Source organism: Cryptomeria japonica, chromosome 9 (assembly GCF_030272615.1).
Source record: "Cryptomeria japonica chromosome 9, Sugi_1.0, whole genome shotgun sequence".
Classification (NCBI taxonomy): domain Eukaryota; kingdom Viridiplantae; phylum Streptophyta; class Pinopsida; order Cupressales; family Cupressaceae; genus Cryptomeria; species Cryptomeria japonica.
The window spans coordinates 353,753,916-353,780,084 of NC_081413.1; the positions used below are offsets into that span (position 1 = coordinate 353,753,916).

Genomic DNA, 26,169 nt, shown 5'->3' on the forward strand with positions numbered 1-26,169 from the left:
AAAGCCCTAGCTAACATTTATGAAATCAACAACACTAGCAGGGCTCTCACCTTGAAGAATCAACTACACCATATAATGATGAATAAAGGAGAGACAATTACATCCTATTTCTTGAGGATCATTGAGCTTAGGGATCAACTATCCACTATTGGACATCTAGTAGACAACAAAGAACTTGCTATGATGGCCCTAAATGGACTTCCTACCTCATGGGAATCGTTCATTCAAGGAATCAGTGCTCGTTCTAAATTTCCTAAGTTTGATAGATTGAAAACCGATTGCATTCAAGAGGAATCTTGGCTTGTCACAAGAGGAATAAAACAAAACAATGGTAATGAGGACATTCAAGTTCTAAACTCTAATTCTCACAAGAAAGGAAAGAAGAAGAACTTTAAGAGAAAGAGGGACAATGGCTCAAATGGAAAGGGGTCTTCAAAGAAGAAGAGAGACATTTCTGAAGTACAATGTTTTAGATGTGACCAATATGGGCATTATGCAATGAAGTGCCCAGACAGGATCAAGCAACAGGCTTCTATGGTAGAAGTTAAGAAAGGGAGTGACTCAACCCTCTCTAGTCAAGTCACCTCCAGTTCCAACACATGGGTGATCGACAGCGGAGCATCTCGACACATCACTGGATTTCGTGAGCACCTAGACACACTTGTGGAAAATTCAAATGAAGAAATGACAATTGGTGATGACTCAAATTATCCAGTTATGGGAATAGGAACCTGCAATATCAACCTAAAGTCAGGCACATCCCTACAGCTGACTGGAGTTGTATTTGTACCTGGTATAAAGAGAAACCTTGTCTCAGTTTCTGCACTTGAAGATAAGGGTTACAGATCAACCTTTATGGAAGGAAAGGTACTTGCTTGGCCAAAGAACTCCACCATCAAGAAAGCCCACACTATTGGAGTAAGACTAGGGAGCCTCTACAGACTTTGCACCACTCCACCTCAAGCCTTGATTCATGAGACTCCAAATTCGAATGAACTTTGGCACAAAAGATTAGGGAACCTTCATTTCCATGCCCTACCTAAGATAGAGAAGATGGTGATTGGCTTACCCAAGATAAGTCACAATTCTGAAGGAGCTTGCAAGGGGTGTGCCTTGGGAAAGAATATTAAAGGGTCTTTCAATTCTAGCAATAGTAAATCCAAAAATGTATTAGAATTAGTTCATTTTGATTTATGTGGACCCGTGTCTGTACCCTCCTTAGGGGGATTTTTATATTATGTAATATTTGTAGATGATTATTCTAGGAAGACCTGGATATATTTTCTGAGGTACAAAGAGTCTGAAGAAATCCTTTCTAAATTTAAGGAATTCAAAGCTCTTGCAGAAAACATGACAGATAAGAAAATCATAACCTTAAGAACAGACAATGGGGGGGAATACACTTCTGATATGTTTAAAGATTATTGTATAAATGTTGGGATTAAGAGGGAGTTAACTGTACCTTATAACCCACAACAAAATGGGGTAGCTGAAAGAAAGAATAGGACTATAGTAGAAGCTGCTAGGGCTATGTTGTTTGACCAAAATATAGAAACCTCATTTTGGGCTGAAGCATCTAGGACAGCTGTGTACATTCAAAATAGATGTCCTCATTCTCTTCTTGATAATAAAACCCCTGAAGAAGCCTTTACTGGTAACAAACCTGACATAAGTCATCTCCGGATCTTTGGGTGTCCAGTCTATATTCATGTTCCCAAAGAAAAGAGATCAGAGTTAGAACCTTCTGGAAAGAAAGGGGTATTTGTTGGGTACAATGAAACCTCTAAGGCTTACAGAGTATACATACCTGGACAAAGGCAAATTGAACTAAGTAGAGATGTTATCTTTGAAGAAGACATAGCATTCAGGATGTCCAAAAGCTCTAATGAATTAGAACACCAAGATCCTCCTACAAGCATGGATGAGGATCCCACCCCTGAGATTCAGAGGGAGACCCCTGAAAACATTGAGCATGAAGTTCAGGACTTACCTTTAGAAGAACATTATTCTAAAACTAGGAAGAGACCACTTTGGGCTAAAAAGATGCTTCAAGAAGCTGAAAATTATGCTGCCCCAAAGGGGACCTTCAGAGAGAATAAGAGACCTAACCTATTTTCCAGTTATGCTGCCTTGATGAGTGAGACCATTGATGCAGAACCTTCCTGTGTTGGAGATGCTCTCAAGCATCAAGTTTGGAAAGATGCTATGTCAGAAGAGTATCAGTCAATTCTGAAAAATGATGTCTGGGATATTGTGCCTAGGCCTAAAGGCAAATCTGTGGTATCTTCTAAATGGCTCTTCAAAATCAAACATGCAACAGATGGTAGCATTGAGAAGCACAAAGCAAGGTTTGTTGCCAAAGGTTTCTCACAGAAAGAAGGCATAGATTATGAAGAGACATTTGCTCCTGTTGCAGATACACTTCTGTCCGAGCAATTTTGGCTATTGCAGCATCTAAAGGATGGAAAGTCCATCAAATGGATGTTAAGACTGCTTTTCTGAATGGTAAGATTGAAGAAGTTTATTTGGAGCAACCTGAAGGTTTTGTGATTCATAAGGTTGAATCACATGTCTGCAGATTAAAGAAAGCTCTCTATGGACTGAAACAGGCCCCCAGAGCATGGTATGAAAGAATTGATCACTATCTCTTGGAATTAGGGTTTTCCAAGAATGAAGCAGATCCAAATCTCTACTACAAAGTAATCAATGGTGAATTATTAATTCTTATTCTTTATGTTGATGATCTACTAATCACAAGAGAGGATAATCGTATTTCTCGATGTAAGAAAGAATTAGCCTCTAAGTTTGATATGAAGGATTTAGGAATTCTTCACTACTTGGATTGGAAGTTTGGCAGCAAGCAGATGGTATAATCCTTAATCAAGGAAAATACACCATTGATATACTCAAGAGATTTGGAATGATGGATTGTAGATCCATGACCACACCTATGGAGACAAATTTGCACAAGCTAAAGGAAGCATCTGCAGAATCAGAGTTTGCAGATCCTACCCTCTACAGACAGATTATTGGATCTCTGATGTATTTGGTAAACACAAGACCCGATATATGTTATGCTGTTAATACACTAAGTCAGTTCATGTGTGAACCTAGGGAAATACATCTTGTTGCTGCAAAGCATATTTTGCGATATCTTCGAGGAACTATTGGTTTTGGTCTGAAATATAAACATGTAGACCTTGACCTACATGGATTCATTGATTCCGATTGGGCTGGAAGCGTACTTGACAAGAGAAGCACATCAGGATGTTGCTTCAGTTCAGGATCAAGAATGATCTCATGGATATGTAGAAAACAGTCTTCAATTGCTCAGAGTTCTATAGAAGATGAATACATTGCAGCCTCCATGGGAGCAAGAGAAGCAGTATGGCTCCAAAAATTGCTTGTACGATTGTTTGGTCAGCCCTTAAATCCTACTGTCATCTATTGTGACAATCAGAGTTGCATCAAGCTTTCAATGAATCCAGTATTTCATGATAGGTCTAAACACATTGAGATTTCTTATCACTATGTTCGAGATATGGTGGAAAGGAATGTGATCCGATTGAATTATATTAGTACAGGTGATCAGATTGCAGACAATCTTACCAAGCCTCTCTCCAGGATCAAGTTTGAACACTTTGGAGATAAACTTGGTATGGTTGAAAATGTTATTTAATTTTGAGATAGAGTCTCATTTATTCTGATATACTAATATATTTAAGATGTTTAATGTGTAAACTCTTTTATTTGTCATGTGTGTGACTCCATGACTTCATGGGCCCCCCCTGTGAACATTATTGAAGGGTGACAACTTTTCAATAATGAACACTTGTTTCAAATTGATATTGTAAGGTGATGATTTTACAATTATCAATTTATCTATCTTGATGGATATCATGTGACTTGATATCTGTGGACATGTCATGATAGTATATATATCTCTGAGACATTATGGTAGATATTAGTTGGTTGGTATCGTTAAATAAACCATAATTATGATAAAGATCTTCATGGTGAATATTATGGACATAATATTCGTGGACATGCCATGAGTCATTATCAGTATGGTAGGCATCATGTGACTTGATGCCAGTGCGCATACCTTACTTGATAACTATGAGTTATGGTGAGTATCATGAGACTTGATATTCATTGTTGAACCATATCTCTGAATATCACTATGGTGTGATATCTCTTCTCTTCACAATCAATGGATGAATTGTGATGTTTTCTCTAACATGAAATGTGTCCTCCCTAGTTAAGAGGGAGTGTTAATTCTTATAACGTCAGTCGTACAATTTCATAATTCCGATGCATTGATTACATGTTAACTATTAGTATGTACGTTAACAATCAATAATAAAATCAAAACCGAATTATGATGTTTGTCATCGGTCACACCCTTTCATGTAAACGGGCTATGATAAGCGATTCATACTCGCGTTCCTCATGATCAGCGATGATCTTAATGTTGTTAACGTGCTGTGTTATAATGAGTGGCACGTAGGAAGAGATGTGTCTTCCCACGTGGGAAGACATATCTCTTCACTATGTAATCCCTCTTTCACATGTATATATCATACATACAATTAGGAGGAACATAATACCGAAATCGATAAGTGTTGTGCATCCTTCCATTTACACAACAGCAGTTCAAATTTAATTTCAGAGTATATCCTCATCTCTTCTATCCTCTTGATCACAGAATTTGAATAAACTTAACAGATCTCATGGTCTTCCTTGCTATCAATTGTATTTTTTTGATTTTAGGGGCTTCAATTGAATTGCATGTGGCCTTGAGCCTTTCTCTTCTTACCTCCAACAACTCTTGTGTCTATACATGTATGTGTGGATGTATTATCCCATCACAAGTCTGACCCAATTTTTTGCTATCTTTCTGATGTTTGTATATATGTTTGTACCATTACATTTTGTATAGGAAATGATAGTGAATTGGTTTGCAGAATTATAGAATTATACAATGGCATTCGAAAACTTAAATTCAAATGCAAGGAAACAGGAGCAGAAAAGATACTAAATTCTGGAACTCAAATCTGAATATGGCAATGAATTGACACAAAATTTAATTTTCAGAAATACATAAGAATGCACTTATTACTCCTGACCTCATTTTAAGCTCACTTCCAGTAATATATTTGACTTGGCACAGCAGTACAATCACTTCGAAGCATACAAAGTTATCCAGCAAAGTAAGCAATCGGCAGCAACACAAATAAGACTATAATAAATGCATGTCCCACTGTAGAATGCATGCAAGCTTCAAAGGAATGGAAAAGCCAGTGAAATGTTCCTCTTAAGGAATCAACCAGGTAGTAAATTCTCATGCCTGGAGATTGGAGACATCAGCAATCCACATAGAGGTACTAGGTCAAATCAATTTGCTCAGAATTTCAGCAGCTTGAAATGTTGCTCGACCCTCCAATATGGTTTTTCACATCACAATACATATTGATATTATTGATTGCAAGGAATACGAATATCCTTCCCTGTTCAGGAGCCTATAATACTCATTTCCTAGTGCTTAAAAAAAGCCCACGAGTTGAGTTTCTTTCTCCTACAAACTGGTACTAGGGTTAGCAGCCAGCAAAATGACTCTATCTGTTCGACCATCCTTTCAAAGCTTCGTGCAACTCATTAAGCACACTAAGATCATTTTGTTTTTACCACGAGCAGCCTAAACTCTCAAAGAATTGATCATTCAAACTATCAATAATAATCTGCCTTAATTTGCCTTAAGAAACAATAGACTAACCCAAATCCAAACTCCTTCACATTGCCTGCAAAATATTTCATTCTTGACTTCCAAATGCCCAACACATTGATTTATTCCCTCACAGTATGGTAGAAATGTATTTCCCTAAGAAAACATGACATTAGGAATATTTAATCCCTTTACTTTATACCAAAGTTCCATGGAGTTTGGGGATGGGAGGACGCGTTTCAGGGATGGGGGTACTTGGTGCCTAAGTTTGGGAACGACGGGGGTCGGCGGGTGAGTGGTGCTGACATAATGAATGTAGTACTTGAAAAATTAGTTTTGAAAAGATAAAGATGTATAGCATAATAACTAGATTCTAGCATTCAAATGACAAATGTCAAAATGTCAAATATAGACATTGGAACTAGAATTCTCAAAATTTTTCATTTCATAATCATATTAATCACAATCCAATGCTGATCAAAATTACAATCAACTGATCAAGTTATCAAGATTCAACAATGTTCAAACTTCAAACTTCAAAAACAAAATACTAAATAGTAATTCTAGAAGTCTAAACTCTAGAAGTAGAGTGTAGTCATCCCCAAGCTCCTCGCCAAGCTGCTCAATGTCCTCATCACTCAAACTATTGGACCCCACATGCTCAAGCTTATCTATACCAATACCAACCAGCCTTGTCTGTGTAGCATCATCATCAATCTGTGTTGGATCTTCTGGCTCTATATCCCATCTGGCTGTTGGACCCTCCTTGTACCTAGATGTGTTGCGGTCAATGAGATGTAACACACTATGTACTGCCACAAGCTTCTCCACCCTCCTAGAAGTAAGCTTGTTCCTCTTAATGGAGTGGATGAAACTGTAAGTAGACTAGTTCCTCTCAGCAACAAAAGAACTATAAACCTGGGACAAAAAATAAATGGCTAGAGTAGTTGTCAAATATTTAGGCCCATGCATAGTCCACTGCAACTTGGGGTCGTTGCATGACATAATCTCTAGATCTATCTTGGCTGCCTTTAAATATCCCCATAGAGTGGCAAATTTGGTCCACTTAGTACTAATCTAGCTAGCCTCTGTAGGAACATATGTTTTGTCAATTGCATTCATGAATCCTTCTTTCGCCTCAAGATCCTCTATAGGTGTAACTTTGTCGGGCCTTTGCACGTAGTGCTTCGGGTTCAATGCATAGGCAGCCATGTGTAAGGGAGTGTCGAGCTTCTTCCATCTACGATGAATGATCGGCTGAATATGCTTGGTGTAGAATTGCAATGTAGGGTCCTTTTGTCGCACGACAACCTTCATTTGACCAAGCATAGAATTAATACACTCATACACCTCACCAAGGGAAGGTGTATTAGAATGCCCAAATCTAAAATTGTGAAGATTGGAACAATGATGGAGACAATATAATTGGCAGGAGTCCAAAAGAGATCATTCTTCATCACCTCCTTCATCCTCAACCCCTATTGTGTCTTCGACTCAAGCCACCTATTCCATTCTATTGTCATAATCTTTAGTTGCAATGCCTCTTGCAACTCAAGCATCTTCTCCAAGAGAATAAATTATGATGCATACCAAGTATCTACAAGTTTTAGGAATTCCTTCTTGGAGAAGATAATAATGAGTGCATGTGATGTGTGGTGGTTGTAGATAAACATTTGCACATCTCTAGCATCACCAACAATTGTTTCAACCCAGTTGATTTTACCCATGTCCTTGAGTGCATTATTCATGGCATACGCACAACAAGGAGTCCACCAAATATGTCTAAATGCTGCCTCAATCATCTTCCTTGCTTCTCTACACACATGGGTCGTATCTGTCACTACCTTCACCACATTTTGTGGCCCAACCTCCTCTATAGCATCCTTGAGGATCTAGAACTGAAATTGAGCGTCCTTGCTATGCCCTGAACAATCAATAACCTTAAGGAAATAAGGGCCCATTGTAGATGTAACCATGCTATTAATGAGTGGACGATGCCTAATGTCCGTCCACCCATCCATGATTATGCTGCAAACACTTGTGACCTAGTTTCTCTTTATCTTCTCCATTAAAATATTAATCTTGGAATAGTTTTGATCCAAGATTGTTGTCCTCAATTTAGTCTCACTACTTGGCACATATGATGGTTCTGCCCTTATTATCTTTGCCACAACTTCCTTATAATAAGGAGAGTGGGACACATGGAATGGAATGCCATTGGCAAAGAAGAATTCACCAATGGCATTATCTACCTCATTCTTTGCTTGCACATTAAATAAGTCTGCCAATGATTGTGAAATCTGATCACCCCTACTCCTATGTGGCAAAGTACATGATATAGGTACTTCATCTTCATTGCAACCCCATAATTTTAATATTTCTGCCCTGTGCTTCAAGTTCTTTTCCACCATTTTGCATACTTCTACACCTTTGCCTTGAACAAGTAGAAAGTGAGTATTAGTTCTAGTAATGCTACCAAGCCATTGAAGATTACACATGTGGCACTTCCACTTTCTAGTGCCCCTAGCTATCCCAGGCGTTGCTGGTACCTTAGATGCAAATTGTTTTAAGCATGATTTTGGATCAAAGGGGCCCTTGGCCCATTTTTTGAGAATTTCAGAAGGGCAGCTGAAATTTCCACTCCCAACAGAACTTGTTTCAGTTTGACTTGCTTGACTCCCCACTCCTATCCTAGGTTCATTAGATGATTCATTTTCATTATAAACTTCTACTTCAAACTCCTCATCCTCACTCATGCTTTTAGAGCTCACTGTGACAGTGATAATGATGCTGCAACAAACAATGTTAGAAAAATGCAGAAATTTTTCAAGCAAACAAATTTTTATTCGAAGTTTCTAAGTTCAGTAATAGACTAATAGTCTAATAGTGATAATGATACTGATTATTCAAGCAAACAACAATTTTTCTATGTTTTGTTTTTAAGTTTCTTAGTTTCAAATAGTTGCAATTTGATTCTTGAATGATCTTGAATCTTGATCAATGAACAATTTTGTTTTGAAAGAATTTAGAAATTAGAATGACAATTACCTACCTTTGATCTTGCAAAAAGGAAGAAGCTTGCGTATTCAGTCTCGAGACTTTCCACTTGCGGTTGCCAAACATGCAGCCCACCTCTTGCTTCCTGAGATTTAATTTTTAAGTTGAGTAAATCTCTTTGTATTTGCAAATGAGACTCAATGTCTATTATATGAGTTTAAGGTTTGTTAGGGTTAGGGTGGTTGCACTTCTGCTTTTTTTTTTTTTTTTAAATTGCATTCTCTTTTTCGTTATGGGAAATTCTTGGGTGTCACCTTCCTTGTCGGGGGATTTCCCAACGGCCCCCCATGGCGCTTCCTCTCTGAGAAATGTAGGAAACATTTTGGATTCGTCTGGGAAGTGCGATGGAGGTGCAGGTGCGCCAGATAGACATCCTGGAGGCGTCCCCATCTTGGAAACCTCATGTTTTTTTTTGTGGGGGGGGGGGGGGGACGCATCCCCATGGAACACGCTCCAACAACTATTAGTAGTAAGTGATCAATAAAACCATGAATAAACTGACCCAAAGAGATTGGATGTCCACAAATACTACATTAAGATTTGCAATATATCCCAAACTTCTAAAGTATCACCAATTACTTGTGAATTTTGTCTCACAATGTGACAACAAATTTGAAATCTCCACAAAGTGAAGAATGATGTGCAACTGCGTATCTTGAAATGAATCAAACCAAAAGATGGAATTGGGTTTTCGTCCAATCCACCAAAACCCAAGGGTTTCTCTCCTAGGTCCCGCTACACCGAAACCCGAAGCTCTCAGAGCTATAGAAGAGAAAATAATAAACAAGCATAATGAAATGAGCCTTTCACTACTCTTTCATAACCAATTCAAGAAACTTCTAGAATGCTTTTCAAATTTCTCTCTCCTTTTAATTTTTTACTATAACATGGGAAATAATAAAGTGACCCTCTTAATTTTCCATTGATATAAACAGTCACCTAGTAATCATGGTCCAATGCAAAAATAATTAAATACAAATGAACCTGAAAAGATAAATATCATTGAATATTTAATTGATTAATTACTTTTATGACCTTATTAAATAATTAAAATTAGTCGTCATCAAATTTACTTATTTTTGACAACTTAATTTTAATCATTCAATTATATCAAGGTCAAATAAAAGGAGACATTATAGTGGAAGAAGAGGAAAGTACCACTTTCTCTTTAGTGGGTTGTGATGTGTTGGCTGATTTTTTGGCTGTGATGTTCGTAAATCTTTTTGAGAGATATATTCCTACAAATACCATTGACTTATATTTATCATGGTTTTGTTCTTATCTTGAATTAAAGTGCTTTCTTTTATATACTAATACATTGTAGGTAAAGACTGCCAATCCATGTTCGAGGCCACAACTATTTTGAATTCATGCAATTATATTCTCTCCTAATGTCAAGCTCCCTATCATAGTTTGCCCAATAATATTCTTTTTTGCTACATGTTTAAATCTAAGCCCAAATCTTTCGTGCATAAGACCCTTGGAATTATATATTAGGTTTTTTATAGAAAGGTTTGAAATTAAACTTTTCCATCTCCCCATTGTGATATTTGGAATAAAGGGCTGAACTACATTTGCTAATACCAAGCTGATTGGGAAACCAATTCCCAACTAGTGCTTTCTTTCGAGAAAAATGAAGAAGTGAACTTTGGGAACTTGCCTAAAATACTGCATGAAGATTACCTAATGCCTGGGGTACTTTGGAAGCATGTAGGGATATGAAGTAGGAAAACTCGGGTATGCGTCCCTAGCATTTTTTGTGATGTCCCCATTTTTAGATTGTTCCAAGGACGAGAGGATGCCTACAGGACATCCCTGGGTTGTCTAAATTTTTTGAAAAAATATAGGGGATGTCTCCAAAACAAAAGGGGATTGCTAGTCATCCTTTGGATGCTTTCGGGACATCACGTAAGGCCCCATGCATCCCCACCCATCTTAGGGGTGATTGGCTATCGCCATAAAAATGTAATGTTTTTAAAAAGATAGTAAGAACTAATTTTATTTTTTCTCTTGCGAAGCTTTTGGGGGTTGCACCCATCCCCTTGCAACCCCCTAGCCTTCAGATATTCAACTTGACTAATAGGCGTTCGGCCATGCCCAAGGGATACAATTCACTATTGTGGTACTCGTCATTAAATGTTTAATCATTGCTGGATAAAGAAAATTGACTTCACATGCTACTAACCCCCACACCCCAACTCATTGAGGAGGAAATAAAATGAAACTTGCTTTTTTTTGTATTTTCATTTTGTAGTTGAAAGTGAAACTTGCAGCCCTTAGGCATTTTTCTGTAACTTGTATGCTATTTTTAAAATTACAAGAATATTGACAATGGATTTTGAAAGCAATTAAGTTTTGATGTTGACTAATTTGTTTGACTCTTGTGTGATCTCTCAATTCAACACAAATGTTATGCTAATGATCTATAATGTATATGATGAATGCTTTATCAGTGTTATCCTATGAATATTTGAATTCGCCCTATATATTTTAAAATTTCCTTGTTTTTTATATTGCTGTACCTTTTGGTGTTCCCAAAAATGGCCTAAAAGAAAGCCATTCCCAAAACTTGTCTCAAAAATTAGGGGTAATGTAAATATGAAGTGAAGCTACATGCTCTAAGCTAGGTTAAAGTTGAAAATTGTATAAACCAATCAACACACTTGATTTACTATCTTGGCATTCTTTGAAATCTTGATGTGAAGTTGCTCATCAACGTCCTTATTGAATGCATCAATAAGGCATAACTCACCTAGCAATAGTGTTTTAGGGATTCACTCTACTCTAGTTGTCGAAAATTTCTTTAAGTCCATGTGTTGAACCTTGCAACTGTAGTCAAACTAGAAAAAGATCCTATCTTGCATTTCATAGACCAAATAGAACACCATATGGAACTTATGGGTCTGCTTAAACTTTTGTTGTTTGTTGACAGATTTTGCTACCTAAATCTATATTCCAACGCCCAAATAGGTAACAATCTGAACAAATAGTTGAGATAGATATGATGATCTTCTATACCTACTTTGCTTATTTTACAAGGCGCAACTAACTTCTGATGATAGATGATGAATAAAATCCAAGTGTGCTTTTAACCAGAAAGCAATTGAAAGGTATGACTTTTAACCAGAAAGTTTCAAAGGATTGCTAAATCTTCAAAATTTCAAAAGGATAACAAAAGAAAGCTAAATCTTCTAATCAAGTCGCACTCTCATCACAAAAGATGATAGGGATTAGAAGAGCAAATCTAGCATCTTCATAATTAAAATAACCACTGTTTTTAGCATTCATACAAAGATAAATATCTCACAACAATGGACTAATCAATAAATTTCAATCACTTAGATTCTCAGCAGCAAAAATACTGAAATAGCTATACATTCAACATAAGAAGAATGACATCCATTCACCATAGCACAAAGTCTATGATCCTAGGAAACTATTCCAATAATTTTCATTGAAGCATATCCAAGTAACTGAAAGCAATTAAAAAGTATATCTTTTTCTAACAACACAAAGTTTGCCAAAAGATCCTATACGCAGATTGGCTTCTAACATTTATAACCAAACTTAGCATAACGGTTGTAGAACTATAAAGGCCTCTTGAAAGCGGCCTATCTAAACATAAGTCCTTAAAACAAGATTTAGAATAAATAAATGGCTCCCTAGAGCCAATAGTTTTGAGATGCATTGCAAATTAATTCATAAAGAAAAATCAATCCAAAAGAGTAATGCCAACTTCTTCCACCTAATCTCCCACTGCTGGTTCCTCTTCTCTCTCCACATTTGCTGGTTGTTCTTGAGTTTCTTGTGTCGTTCGGTCTACCTGCGCTGTTTGTGTCTTCATCTTTTTCTTGTATGTTGTATGTTATGAATTTAATGATGATCGGGGATAGCGTGTCTACATTTGGATTACCAGTAATGTTGACTCTAATCCTCTATTTGTTGATATCCTTGTCCGCCTCCACTATTTTCCTTGGTATATCACTAGCACTATCCTTGACAGTAGAGAGAAAAATCATTGCATCCTTTAATTGTACCAAAGCCTTGACTCCTACGTTCGCCAATGAGAACTCTTCAACTCTTTTTCTGAAATCCCTCTTTACGGTGCCAGTTTCCAATAACTCCTCCCCGTCCTCTCTGAAAATGTTTATCCCCAATGTGAAGAAATCATTCCTCAAATCCTTAAGATAAGTGGAATGTCGGGAAATAACTTTGACAATCTTTAATTTCAAATCTTCGAGTACAGTCACCTTACAATCCAATATTTCCTTCTAGTTTGTAGAATTGTTTTCCATGGGATTACTGATAATTCCACAGTATTACTGATAATTTACTCAATTATCAAAAGATCGGGAGGCTTTTTTGCGATTTCTTCTAACTCCTTAAAAATTGTTGCTAGGCTTCGTCTTTCGCTCTTTACATTCTTCAAATCAATACGGAGAGTAGACATTTTCTTTGAGCAGGGAGTAGGCCCATAAACCATTTTCAATAAACCTTTACTCTCAAAATTGGGTCTTAGTGGCAAAGAGCAAAAACCAAACTCGGTCAACAGTTTGTCAGCACTCCTGGAGGACTCATTGTTCTTACACGTGTTAATATTATAGCTATGGTTGGATTCCTTTAGGCCGACATAGCAAATGTAAATGTGTGAGTGGCCCATCGGCCTTACACATTTAACTAGTTTGATTTCTATATATTGCTGACTTTCATATTGAAACGGTTTGTTAACAAAGCATAACTAATTATGACCGGCCACCTTGGAAGACATGTTAGTGATAATAAAACCGATCTTTGATTGAGATGTGCCATTTGGCATTGGATCGGTTCTTGAAGAAGATGTGATGATTGAGCCGACTTTTGGAGAAGTCGTGTTGCTTGGCGCCACCCATGTCTGGGTATATAGATCCGTTCCCTCTCACTTCCAAGACATCGAATCAATATATCATCCTTCAGCAGTTCAGATTATACAAACAGATAGTATTCATTCATAAATAGATCGTATCATCATCAAGCAGATCGAAAAATATATTCTTCAGTAGATTGTGTATCATCATCTACAGTAGATCGTACTCATCTTCTACAGTTCGTGACTTGTATTGTGATCATTAATCAGATTGTATCATCAATTGTTTGATTCTAGCTTCAAGGAGTGAGGCGAATCTTTTGTAAAGACAACTTGTGTTTTAATAAATATCAGAAGATACTTTGTTGCTGGGTTTTTCACCTTCAAGAGGAAGGTTTTCCCAGGGTACATACTGTGCATTTTGTGTGAATTATATGCTATTTAATCTGTTCATAAAACTTAACATGGTATCAGAGCCACGGTGAAGTAGATCGTGATCAGATTTCCCTAAAACTATGAAGCTCTCTTTCATCTCTCACCTTCAAGAAGGAACATCAAAGCCTCGAAAATGTTGAACGGTCTTAAAGTCAAGGATAGGCTTGAAGGTACATCAAACTTCACTTCATGGAAGTTTAGAGTGCTTATTGCACTTGAAGAAAATGATCTTCTTCAGTTTGTGGAGGAAAGGGACTTAACTGAGCCAAAAGATTAAGAGGAGAAACTTCAATTTAAGAAGAATGCCATAAAAGCGAAAAAGATATTGATTGACTCTGAGAGAGATCATTTAGTGCCTCTCATTTCCAAGATGACAACTGCGAGAGACATGTTCAAGACCTTGGAAGGTCTATATGAAACTAACAACACAAGTAGGGCTCTTGCATTGAGGCAACAACTTCATCAAGTCAAGATGGCGAAAGGAGAATCTGTCATGTCATGCTTCATGAAGATCTCAGAATTGAGGGATCAACTAAGCGCTATTGGAGATCTAGTGGTTGATAAAGACCTTGTCATGTTGGTATTGAATGGCCTTCCTCATTCTTGGGAGCCATTTATTCAAAGTATAAGTGGGAGATCCGAATTACCTAAGTTTGATTGTCTTTGCGTGGATTGCATTCAAGAAGAATCTAGATTGGCTGCCAGGGGAATTGCCAAAGGTTCTCAAAATGAAGACACTCATGTTCTCGCCACTCAATCTACCAAGAAAGAAAGAAATTGGAAGAAGGGCAACTTCAAGAGGAATAGAGATCAAAGATCAGATTCTGCACCCGATTCAAAGAAGAAGAAGAAAGATCTCTCTCACATTTAGTGCTTTAGATGTGACAAGTTTGGTCACTATGCAATGGATTGTTTGACAAGGCCTAAGCAACAAATGGTGAACATTAATGAAGTCTCAACTCAAAAGGAAGTAGAAGACAACTCTAATTGACTCCTCTTCATATCTGCCTTATCAAGTAATGTTCCCATAGATAGTGACACTTGGCTAATCAATAGTGGAGCTTCTCGACACATCACAGGCTATCGAGAACATCTTTCGGATTTGGTGAAAAGGGAGTCTAATCTCCAAGTAATCATTGGAGATCATGCACGCTATTCAGTGAAAGGACTTGGTGCTACATCACTCAACCTAGAATCTGGAATTTCTCTTCATCTAAGTGATGTCTTATTCGTGCCAGGAATCAAGAGAAATGTTGTGTCTATTTCAGCCTTAGAGGATAAGGGTTATCAAATAGCATTTTTAGAAGGGAGAGTTCTTTAATGGCCAAAGAACTCTAGCATCAAGATTGCTCGTGTGATCGAGAATCGACATGAGAGTTTGTATAAGCTTTCCACTCATCTAGTTCAATCTCTTCTACATGACTCTTCCAGTTCCGACGAACTATGGAATAGAAGACTTGGGCATCTACATTTCAGGGCTCTTCCATCATTGGAGAAGATGGTTAAAGGTATTCCTAAACTTAGTCATGTACATGATGGTACTTGTAAAGGTTGTGCTATGGGTAAAAATATTAAGAGTCCATTTCATAGCAGTGAAAGTGGGTCAAAAGAAATTTTAGATCTTGTACATTCTGATTTATGTGGTCAAATGTCAATAGCATCCCTAAGTGTATTTTTGTATTATGTAACTTTCATAGATGACTACTCTAGGAAGACTTGGATTTATTTCTTAAGGTCTAAAGAGTTTGATGAAGTCCTAGGTAGATTTAAATAGTTTAAGGCTCAAGTAGAAAACTTATCTGGAAAGAGAATTAAAGTTTTAATGTCTGATAATGGAGGTGAATACACCTCAGGTAGCTTTCATGATTTCTGTATTGGGGCAAGGATCAAGAGGGAGTTTTGTGTCCCTTACAACCCACAATAAAACGGGGTTGCAGAAAGAAAGAACAGATCCATTGTTGAAGTTGCAAAAGCTATGATCCATGATCAAGACCTTTAAACCTTTCTTTGGGCAGAAGCTTCTAGAACAACTGTGTATGTTCAGAATAGATGTTCTCATCGGATATTGCAGAATATGACTCCAGAAGAAGTGTTTTTAGGGATTAAGCCTGATGTCAGTCACTTGAGGATCTTTGGTTGTCCAGTGTATGTTCATATACCCAGAGACAAAAGAACCAAATTGGAACCTTCTGGCAAGAGAGGAATATTTGTGGGCTACAGTGAAACCTCTAAAGCCTACCGAATTTACATTCCCAGGCAGAAGCTTCTAGAATAGCTGTGTATGTTCAGAATAGATGTCCTCATCGGATATTGCAGAATATGACTCCAGAAGAAGTGTTTTTCAGGGATTAAGCCTGATGTCAATCACTTGAGGATCTTTGGTTGTCCAGTGTATGTTCATATACCCAAAGACAAAAGAACCAAATTGGAACCTTCTGGCAAGAGAGGAATATTTGTGGGCTACAATGAAACCTCTAAAGCCTACCGAGTTTACATTCCCGATCATAAGCAAATAGAAGTGAGCAGAGATGTTACATTTGAGGAAGATGTTGCATTCAAAAAATTTAAGGGTTCATGCATGGAGATAGATGATGAATATCACGAGACTCCTCAAGACATGGACATTGATCATACTCCTGAGATTTAGAGGGAGTCCATTGAATCTATAGCAGATGATGATCCAATTGAACCTTTGGATCCTATGGATGGGCCTAGAGAAACTGTTGTGAATCGAAAGAGACCTCTTTGGGCAAGGAACACTATGTAGGAGGCAGAAAAGTTTGCGGCTCCTAGAGGCACATTCTAAGAAAGTAAAAGACCACAAAGATTCTCTAGCTATGTTGCATTGATGTGTAATTTTATTGAGATTGAACTTTCGAGCATTGCGGAAGCCTCAAAATAGCAAGTATGGAAAGATGCTATGGACGAAGAGTAACAATCCATTATTAAGAATGGCGTTTGGGATATTGTCCCTAGACCTAAGGGGAAGTCAGTTGTATCTTCCAAGTGGCTATACAAGATTAAGCATGTAGCTGATGGGAGCATTGAGAAGTACTAGGCTAGATTTGTGGCTCATGGTTTCTCTCAGAAAGAAGGAATAGACTATGAAGAAACATTTGCTCCTATTGCTCGCTATACTTCCATCAAGACCATCATTGCAATTGCAACAACTAAGGGATGGAAGCTACATCAGATGGATGTGAAGACAACTTTTTTCAATGGTGTGATTGAGGAAGTGGTGTACATTGAGCAACTTGAAGGGTTCATGATTCATGGGAAAGAGTCTCATGTATGCAAATTGAAGAAAGCATTATATGGTCTTACGTAGGCTCCTCGTGCATGGTATGAAAGAATCGACAAATACTTGGTGAGTTTGGGTTTTTGCAAGAATGATGCTGATCCGAATCTTCACTTCAAGGTATTCAATGGTGAGGTGTTAATCTTGGTTCTATATGTTGATGACTTGTTTCTTACTGGGGAAGATCATCTCATCCTTAGATACAAGGAGTTGACTTTAGAATTTGAAATGAAAGACCTTGGACTCATGCATTTCTTTCTAGGTTTGGAAGTTTGGCAAAGGCCTAATGAGATTATCCCAAGTCAAGGAAAATACACCACTGACATCTTGAAGAGATTTGGAATGTTAGATTGCAAGTCCGTCTACACCGATGGAGACTAACTTGAAGAAATTGAGGGAATCTGCAACTAGTTCAAATTTTGTGGATTCTACTATGTACAAGCAGTTGACTGGATCCTTGATGTATCTAGTTAACACTAGATCGGATATTTGCTATGCAGTGAGTGCACTTAGTCAGTTCATGTGTGAACCAAGGCAGATACATCTAGTTGCAGCCAAGCATATCTTGAGATACTTGCGTGGCACAGTTGGATATGGCTTGAAATATTCTTCCAGTGTGGACCTGAATCTGCAAGGCTATTTTGATTCTGATTGGGCAGGGAGTGTTACTGATCGGAAGAGCACCTCTGGTTGTTGCTTCGGTTTGGGATCTGCTATGATCTCCTGGTGTAGCAGTCTTCAGTGGCACTGAGCACCGCAAAGGCAGAATACATTGCAGCATGTGTGGCAACTCACGAAGCAGTGTGGCTTCGGAAGCTCCTTGCAAGATTGTTTGGGCAATTGTTGGAGCCTACTGTCATTCATTGTGATAAGAAAAGCTGTGTGAAGCTATCAGTCAGTCCAATGTTCCATGACAGAACAAAACATATTGATATCCAATACCACTACATCAGAGATATGGTACAGAGGAATGTTGTTCAATTGAGATACATTTGTACTGAGGAATAGACGACTGGCATTCTCACCAAGCCCCTTGCCAAATTGAAGTTTGTGCATTTTCGAGACAAGCTTGGAGTTGTGGAGAATGAAGCACTTGTTGAGAGGGAGTCTCAGCATTAGTAATTTCTTGAGATGTACTATAATGCATTCTTCTCTGTGAGAGAAGTTTGGGGTGCAAACCCTTGTTAATGCATTCTTCTCTATGAGAGAGAAGTTTGAGGTGCAAGCCCTTAATGCATTATTCTCTATGAGAGATAAGTTTGAGGTGAAAGCCCTTGTTCCACCCTCTGGGAGAAGCCATGGTGGATCCACCCTCTAGGAGTAACCATGGTGGATATCATGTGAGAGACTCCGTGACTTAGCACTTGTGTTTATTCACCCTCTGGGAGTAGCCATGGTGAACGTCATGATGAGATGACGACATCACATTGAGTGATTCCGTGATGGGCACTTGTGTTCATTTGCTTTTCCATACATGGGTGTAGCCATGATGTACCCACCCTCTGGGAGTAGCCATGGTGGATGTCACTATGTGACTCAGATATCGAGAAGGATTCCTCCCTAGCTAAGAGGGAGTGTTAATGTTATAGCTATGGTTAGATTCCTTCAGGCCGACATAGCAAATGTAAATGTGTGAGTGGCCTATCGGCCTTACACATTTAACAAGTTCGATTTCTATATATTGCCGCCTTTCATATTGAAACGGTTTATTAACAAAACATAACTAATTATGACCTGCCATGTTGGAAGACGTGTTAGTGATAATAAAACCGATCTTTGATTGAGACGTGTCATTTGGCATTGGATCAGTTCTTGAAGAAGACATGATGATTGAGCCAACTTTTGGAGAAGTCGTGTTGCTTGGCACCACCCATGTATGGGTATATAGATCTGTTCCCTCTCATTTCCAAGGCATCGAATCAATATATCATCCTTCAGCAGTTCGGATTATACAAACAGATAGTATTCATTCATAAGCAGATCGTATCATCAACAAGCAGATCGAATAATATATCCTTCAGCAAATTGTGTATCATCATCTACAGTAGATCGAAATCATCTTCTACAGTTCGTGACTTGTATTGTGATCATTAATCAGATTGTATCATCAATTGTTTGATTCTAGCTTCAAGGAGTGAAGCGAATCTTTTGTAAAGACAACTTGTGTTTTAATAAATATCAGAAGATACTTTGTTGCTGGGTTTTTCACCTTCAAGAGGAAGGTTTTTGTAGGGTACATACTGTGCATTTTGTGTGAATTATATTCTATCTAATCTGACCATAAAACTTAACAACATGAATAACTAGATAGAACTAGGGAAAAGGAATACCCCTTCTTTTTTGATTTTATATATTTGATATTAACAAAGGTGATCTGGCGAGAGATTGCTAAGAAAACAAGATAATTTGATGCATACCTTTGGCAGTTTTAACGGGGCCTTTTCATAACTCCCGATTTTGAAATAAGAGAATGTGTGGAACTGGATGTAATAGTTGCCAAATTGCATGATCAGGGCTGCGTCTTCTATTGATATTCTTCTCTTTGGGGACCCCTCAATTCTTTTCACTAGGGTCATGAAGAATGCATTGTGGACATGTGAGAAGTTTCTCTTACCCACATCTTTTCGCAATTGAGGGAAAAAATCGTACACAGGTGAGCTCGCCGCAAGAGAGCCTTCAACTTTCAGGCCTGGCCAAACTGGCTCGCTACTAGCAAGTGCATAGAACAATAGGGAACACAAATAGAATCGTGGATTCTTCTGATAACCTACCAATTGCTTATGCAGGGGTTAGCTTATCAATCTTGCCCAATCCACATACTTGTTCTCATCACAAATAGTCAACACAAACTGGCACATCCATTCTTCAAAATATTCGAGATTAGGCCTTTCAGTTACTCAGTGCAGAAGCACACTCATGTCTAAGATATCCTCCTTTAAGAGGTCTCTTTTTATCTTGGTGGGACGTTTGGACTTGCCCTTCCTTTCTACTTTTAACAAGCTCTGAGCAATACAATTGAAACACCAATCTATCTGATTCTAAAAGAATTCCCACCCAGACTGCACAGATTTGTCTACGTATTGCTCCCTTTCCGGAATTTGTAACACCAAGGCCACGGCTTCAGTATCAATTCTCAATACTACAGATTCATTTGAGGTCCCAATTTCTCAAGAATCTGGGTGATAATTTTGAGCGCATGCAAGGACTAACTCCGAACATGCAATAGTTGGTAGGAAACCTCCGATTTGTAGGGGCCCACTATCTACGATTTTCTATGCAATGTGAGACCTATCACAGTGCTGTAATCTTCCCAAGACATCACGGAGGTGAGTATCCCCCATATTTGTGTATCTCACATCATCTATGGCATTATCTATGGTTATGAGGCATCTTGGTTTTCATCCTAGATAGGAGAAAACGGGCCAGGGCTTTTGTAACTATAATGGGGACCGAATTAATTGGCGGAGTATGCAGAGTGGGGTAGAGATATGAATTCATGAGCATGGCCACAAAGACCCCTTTCCAATTTCACCCGCAAAGCCCTAAATTTTCGACAAAATAGTGGGAGAGGAGGAATCTTGCTCAAACTTGGTTTTTACTTGCCTACAAATTCACCATTAACAAGGTCTTCCAGACTATGTCTCGTTCGCCACCCCAAACACACAACAAAATTTCAACCTAAAGGTGGTAGCTCTATACATGCCTAGAGCATTTAAAACTTGTCTGCTTTGGGTGGCGTATTGTACTGTCTAGCTCGCAAAAATGAGCTGGCATTCTTTTTGTGAAGGGCGCCAATTCTTTTCCCACATTTTGATTTGATTTTTGCATTTAAAACCCATTAATGCTTTATGTTCGTTGACATCATGGTTGGAAACGTGCCTTCGAAACACAAATTACTCATTATTGGACTATCGAGAAGACTGGAATCATGGAAAAATTCAAAGTGTGCGCAAAAGTTCCTAAAAGGTGCAATCGGCCAATAATAAAGACAATTGAAGGCCCTTGACTAACTACCACGGCTCACCCATATCGAGATATTGGGTGATCGGGGGAAGACAAAACTTGAGAACCACAAAGGCTATGAGTGATTGCATTCCGTAAGATTGCGATTTGCCGACTACAAAGGGGCTAGGGCCTTAAAACAAATTTGGACACAGCTAACATCTAATACTTCTAAGGGATCGACCGATTGGATGTGACAAGAACGAGGGAGATTGCAGACTTGGCTCCGAAGTGGTGAAAAGGGCAAATTAAGCAAATAAAGGTTGGCAGATTAAGTATTCTAATTAACATGCATTAAACTCAAAACACTAAAGGTGGGTAACAACTTTGAACGTTATTTGTGAAGTCAATGACTGATCAAGACATCCCAATCAAAGTAGATTACCTTGAAAATGGGGTTCACGGTGAAGAACATCTGGAGTTTGAATGAGCACACCTTTTCTTGCCCTATCAATTGTTAGTTTTAGCACTTTCAGATTAATGTAAACTCAGAAAATCAGAATTTAATTACTAGTTAAATTGATTAAATGAATAGTTTATAGTTTTCCAGATTTAAGCATAACCAAGAAATGAACAAAATAAGCACAAGACACAATTGCCCTGGGAAAACCTCCTAGGAGGAAAAACCCAGCCAGAAAAGATCCTCAGATCTGATTACGGATTGAATTCATATGAAGGTAACAACACCTATCTCAAGTTCTCGAAGGTGATTGCACTTAGTGCTGATAATGTCTGTCACAAGACTGCACTTTCACAAGCATCAAATTAACATGTCTGCCCCCTTTGACAGTAATCAGGTACAAACCCTAAGTCTCCAATATTTGGATCTGAAGTCTCCTCTTTGATGGACATCAAGTACAAACCCTAAGTCTGCAATATTTGGATCTGAAGTCTGCTCTTTGATGGACATCAGGTACAAACCCTAAGTCTGCAATATTTGGATCTGAAGTCTGCTCTTTGATGGACAACAACCTTATCCCTTAGTTTGCTCTCTTCATTAATGAATTTCACACCTCAACTGGCATGTGTAGTTCGCTGATATTACAGGGATAATTTGCTTTAATTGCAGATGTAGTCTTCCTCTTGAATTCGCATTGGTAGGCACATATATTTCACATGGATGGGAAAACTGAATGAGTGAATTGTGATGTGAGGTTTATGCTTATTTATATGTGGAGCAATACTCCTAAACATGTCGGCTTGCTTTATAAATTAAAACCTTTTAATTTATTTAATGCGAAGTATATTTGGATAGGGTTGGCCCTATCATGATGGCGTGTTAGGCTTGTATGTAGTGTGGGGTCTTTTATTAGATGCCGTGAGGTATAGGGCCTAGCCCTACATGTTGGGGAAGGGGCTGCCCTCCTTGGGCGGATTCCAATGTTGCCCAAGGCAATTGGAATCCGCCATTCCCTAATTATAATCAACACTCCCTCTTAATTAGGGAGAAAGATAATCTTACAACCAGGTTACAAGATTAGGGCCCAGCCCTAAGTAATACATACACTGTTTAAATTGTAATCCGAACTTAGCTGTCAACTTCAAATATTCCTGAGAGAGTATCACAAGAAGTATCCCATAGTATCCATCTTGTACTGCCTGTGGAGGGTGACTTCAAACTTTCACACTTGCAAGTCATGAATACATACACAATTATTCATGCACATCATGGAGTCTTTCCATGCCATCGATCATGCATATCTATCATTCATTGCCTTAACCTCAGTCTTCTCCCAAAGAAGAATGTAACATCATAATCTTCCATCTTGCACCCAAGCATAGAGTGGAGATACATAATCCTTTCTCTTCATAGCATAAAATGAAGACATAGTCCTCCATCTTGCACACAAGCATAGAATGGAATCTAATAAACACAATCCTCCATCTTGCACACAAGCAAGAAATGGAATAGACATAATCAGAATATTGTAGTCTTCCATCTTGCACACATGCATACAATGGAACTACTTAATATAATCTTCCAACTCGCACACAAGCATAGATTGGATCCACCTTACATTGCCCGCAGAGGGTGGAGAAAGTCTTTTCTACCATCTTACATTGCCCGCAGAGGATGGTTAACAATTACTCTTCTCCCTGAGAAGATTACAATACCATCTTACATTGCCCACAGAGGATGGTTAACAATTACTCTTCTCCCTGAGAAGATTACAATACCATCTTACATTGCCCGCAGAGGATGGTTAACAATTACACTTCTCCCTCAGAAGATTACAATACCACCTTACATTGCCCGCAGAGGGTGGTTTGATACAACACAATGTATCACTAAGTTTGAGACTCCCTCTCAACCAAGGCGGTGTTCTCCACAGCTCCAAGTCTATCTCAAGCTTCAAGAGACTTGGCGAGAACATCTGCAACGTAGGATTGTCCTGCCATAAAACACTGAATTGTCAGGTATCTCTATACAACCCTGATAATAAATCAAAACAACATAACAAGAATTTTGAGAAACCACACTGCTTCTCTTGATGCAACACTTGCAGCAATGTATTTAGCTACAATAATACTCAATGCAACTGAGGACTGTCCCTGTAGGTCCAAGAGATCGCAGCGGTTGAATGCTTGAAGTGTTTTCCTTGTCCGTAACACTTCTTGACCAATCTGAACCTAAGCAGCTTCAGCCCATAATCAATTGTGTCTTGCAAATATCAAAATATGCTTGGTTGCAACAATATGCTTAGCTTTGATTAGCTGAAGCACTCACCAATCAACCTATCTCTATTCAGATGAATCTACAAAATGTTAGTTGGCTGCAGACATACTCAACTTCTTTAAGTTAGTTTCCATATAAGTTTACAATCCATAATTCTAACATAACAATAGAAAATTTGACTTCGAATAATTCCATTAGATCCTTGCCACACTTCTAACCTAGAAGTAATGCATTTTAGGTTTAGATCTTCCATCTCAATTTTGAGCTAATTCTTTCCTATTAAATCATGAGGCTATTTTTATCAGTCAGAGTTAGATCATCCACATAAGGAATCGGAATTAGCATTTCAAATACTTTAAGGAACAAGTTAGAATCATTACAAAACCCTAGGCTTATCAAGTACTCTTTCATACCTCAATATCGGATTCCTCTTAATCCTCAATATTAGATTGATAGCCAAGTATCAAGTCAGCTGAAAAATTAAAAAATGCTCGACCCAAAAATTCCATGCTAATACTCATAATCAAAAGGTAATCAACCAACATAAGTTAGAGTATATCAAACTTAGAAGTAGGCGCTCCCTCTTAACTTAAACACAATCAATCTTTTTTGTTAATCTCAGGGATCTTGTCCATCTATCTTTCAATCAATAGGGTGGACCCATAGCACGATTATTGAGATAAGATGAGGATAACTTCCATCAAGAGTTTACACAACAAAATTGCCAATCCAATGTCATCAATAGAAAACGAAAAATCCTAAGAGATCAATTGCGAAATCTTTCAAAGAGGAACCATAATTAGAATCACAGACTTGTAGAAAATAGTTTCAGCCAATGAATAGTAACATTATGCAATGTTAGTAAGACAAGATATAAATTCAATCTCTTGGAACAAACGACGGAGTAAGCACAATAAAGAATACTCAAACCTCACAAATCATCCAACCGTGCCCCATCAACCTCTTACAGGAGAAGTGATGAATCTAAAATTCAAGATTCCATTAAGGTCCATAGTTGATCATTATCTTTGGTATTACAAAACCAAAAAGAGATTGCACTAAAACATTAAGAGCAAAAGGGATCTTTAATACACTTCTAAAACAACAAGGAGCCACACATAACTTTTTCATAACACATTTAGTAGATCTCATTCTTTACATCATTGGTCAGATTTGAAGGTTGAGAACAACTCAAAGTTGTGTTCTAAAACACATGATTACTAGAACAACTTATAACATTGGTGTAACAATAAACGGAAGTAGTAGTTCACTCAAATCAGAAGAAAGAGCATAGAAAAGACCAAAGACTGAATGCAGCCATAATATTAGTTCAGCTATTTGCAGTTCAGTCCAGAGGAAAGTAATCAGAAGTGAATCAAAACAAATGAGCATTGATAAAATTGATCTAACAACAACATCATTCTGAAAAATGATAAAATACTTATTAGTTATACTCTTTGTTAACCACCAAGCACAATTTATATTTGATCAAAACAAAAAACCGATCTCAAGGTAGTTTATGATAGTAGAAGAATCCTATACGTCAAAAAGCACATGAAGAAGATCTATATTATACGAACTACAAGGCTAGCATTAACTCTTGCATACTACGAACAAGATTGCAGATCATCTTTCAACTAAACTTTTCTATCAGGAACACCTATTAGTAAAATTACCCATAGGCCAAAATATTAAGTCAAAGTGATCTCGATCTGTTCATTAAGAGTTCATCTTCATAATTAATAGAACAGAAAATTCCTACACCTCAGTTAGTATATTTATATCAATGATGCCAAGGCAAACAATCATTAGCTCCTCATGATTGTACACATCTCCATAAGTCGTTCATGTCAAGTAGAATTCAAGTCAACAAAAAATGTCATGAATGAAGGTCATTAAAAAAACATAACTCAACCAAGCATAGCTTCTCACTTAGAATAAGATACTTAGAACTTTTAAATCAAAAAGTCAATAATAGAACCAGTCCATATTATTTAATATAATAACAATATCTAAATTACATATGCAGAGAACATAACAAGTATTTAGATCATAGTCATATAGATGACAACTGTGAATGATGAGTCCAAGACATTCTTGATTCCAATCAAAACATTAATGAAGGATCGATC

The 26,169-nt window shown here is 37.8% G+C and overlaps 1 protein-coding gene across 5 annotated transcripts in view; it reads left to right on the plus strand.

Annotated features, from left to right (window-relative positions):
• The window catches only part of LOC131029698 (centromere/kinetochore protein zw10 homolog), a 211,385-nt gene that overhangs the window by 151,337 nt on the left and 33,879 nt on the right, over positions 1 to 26,169 (plus strand). The window lies entirely within an intron of this gene.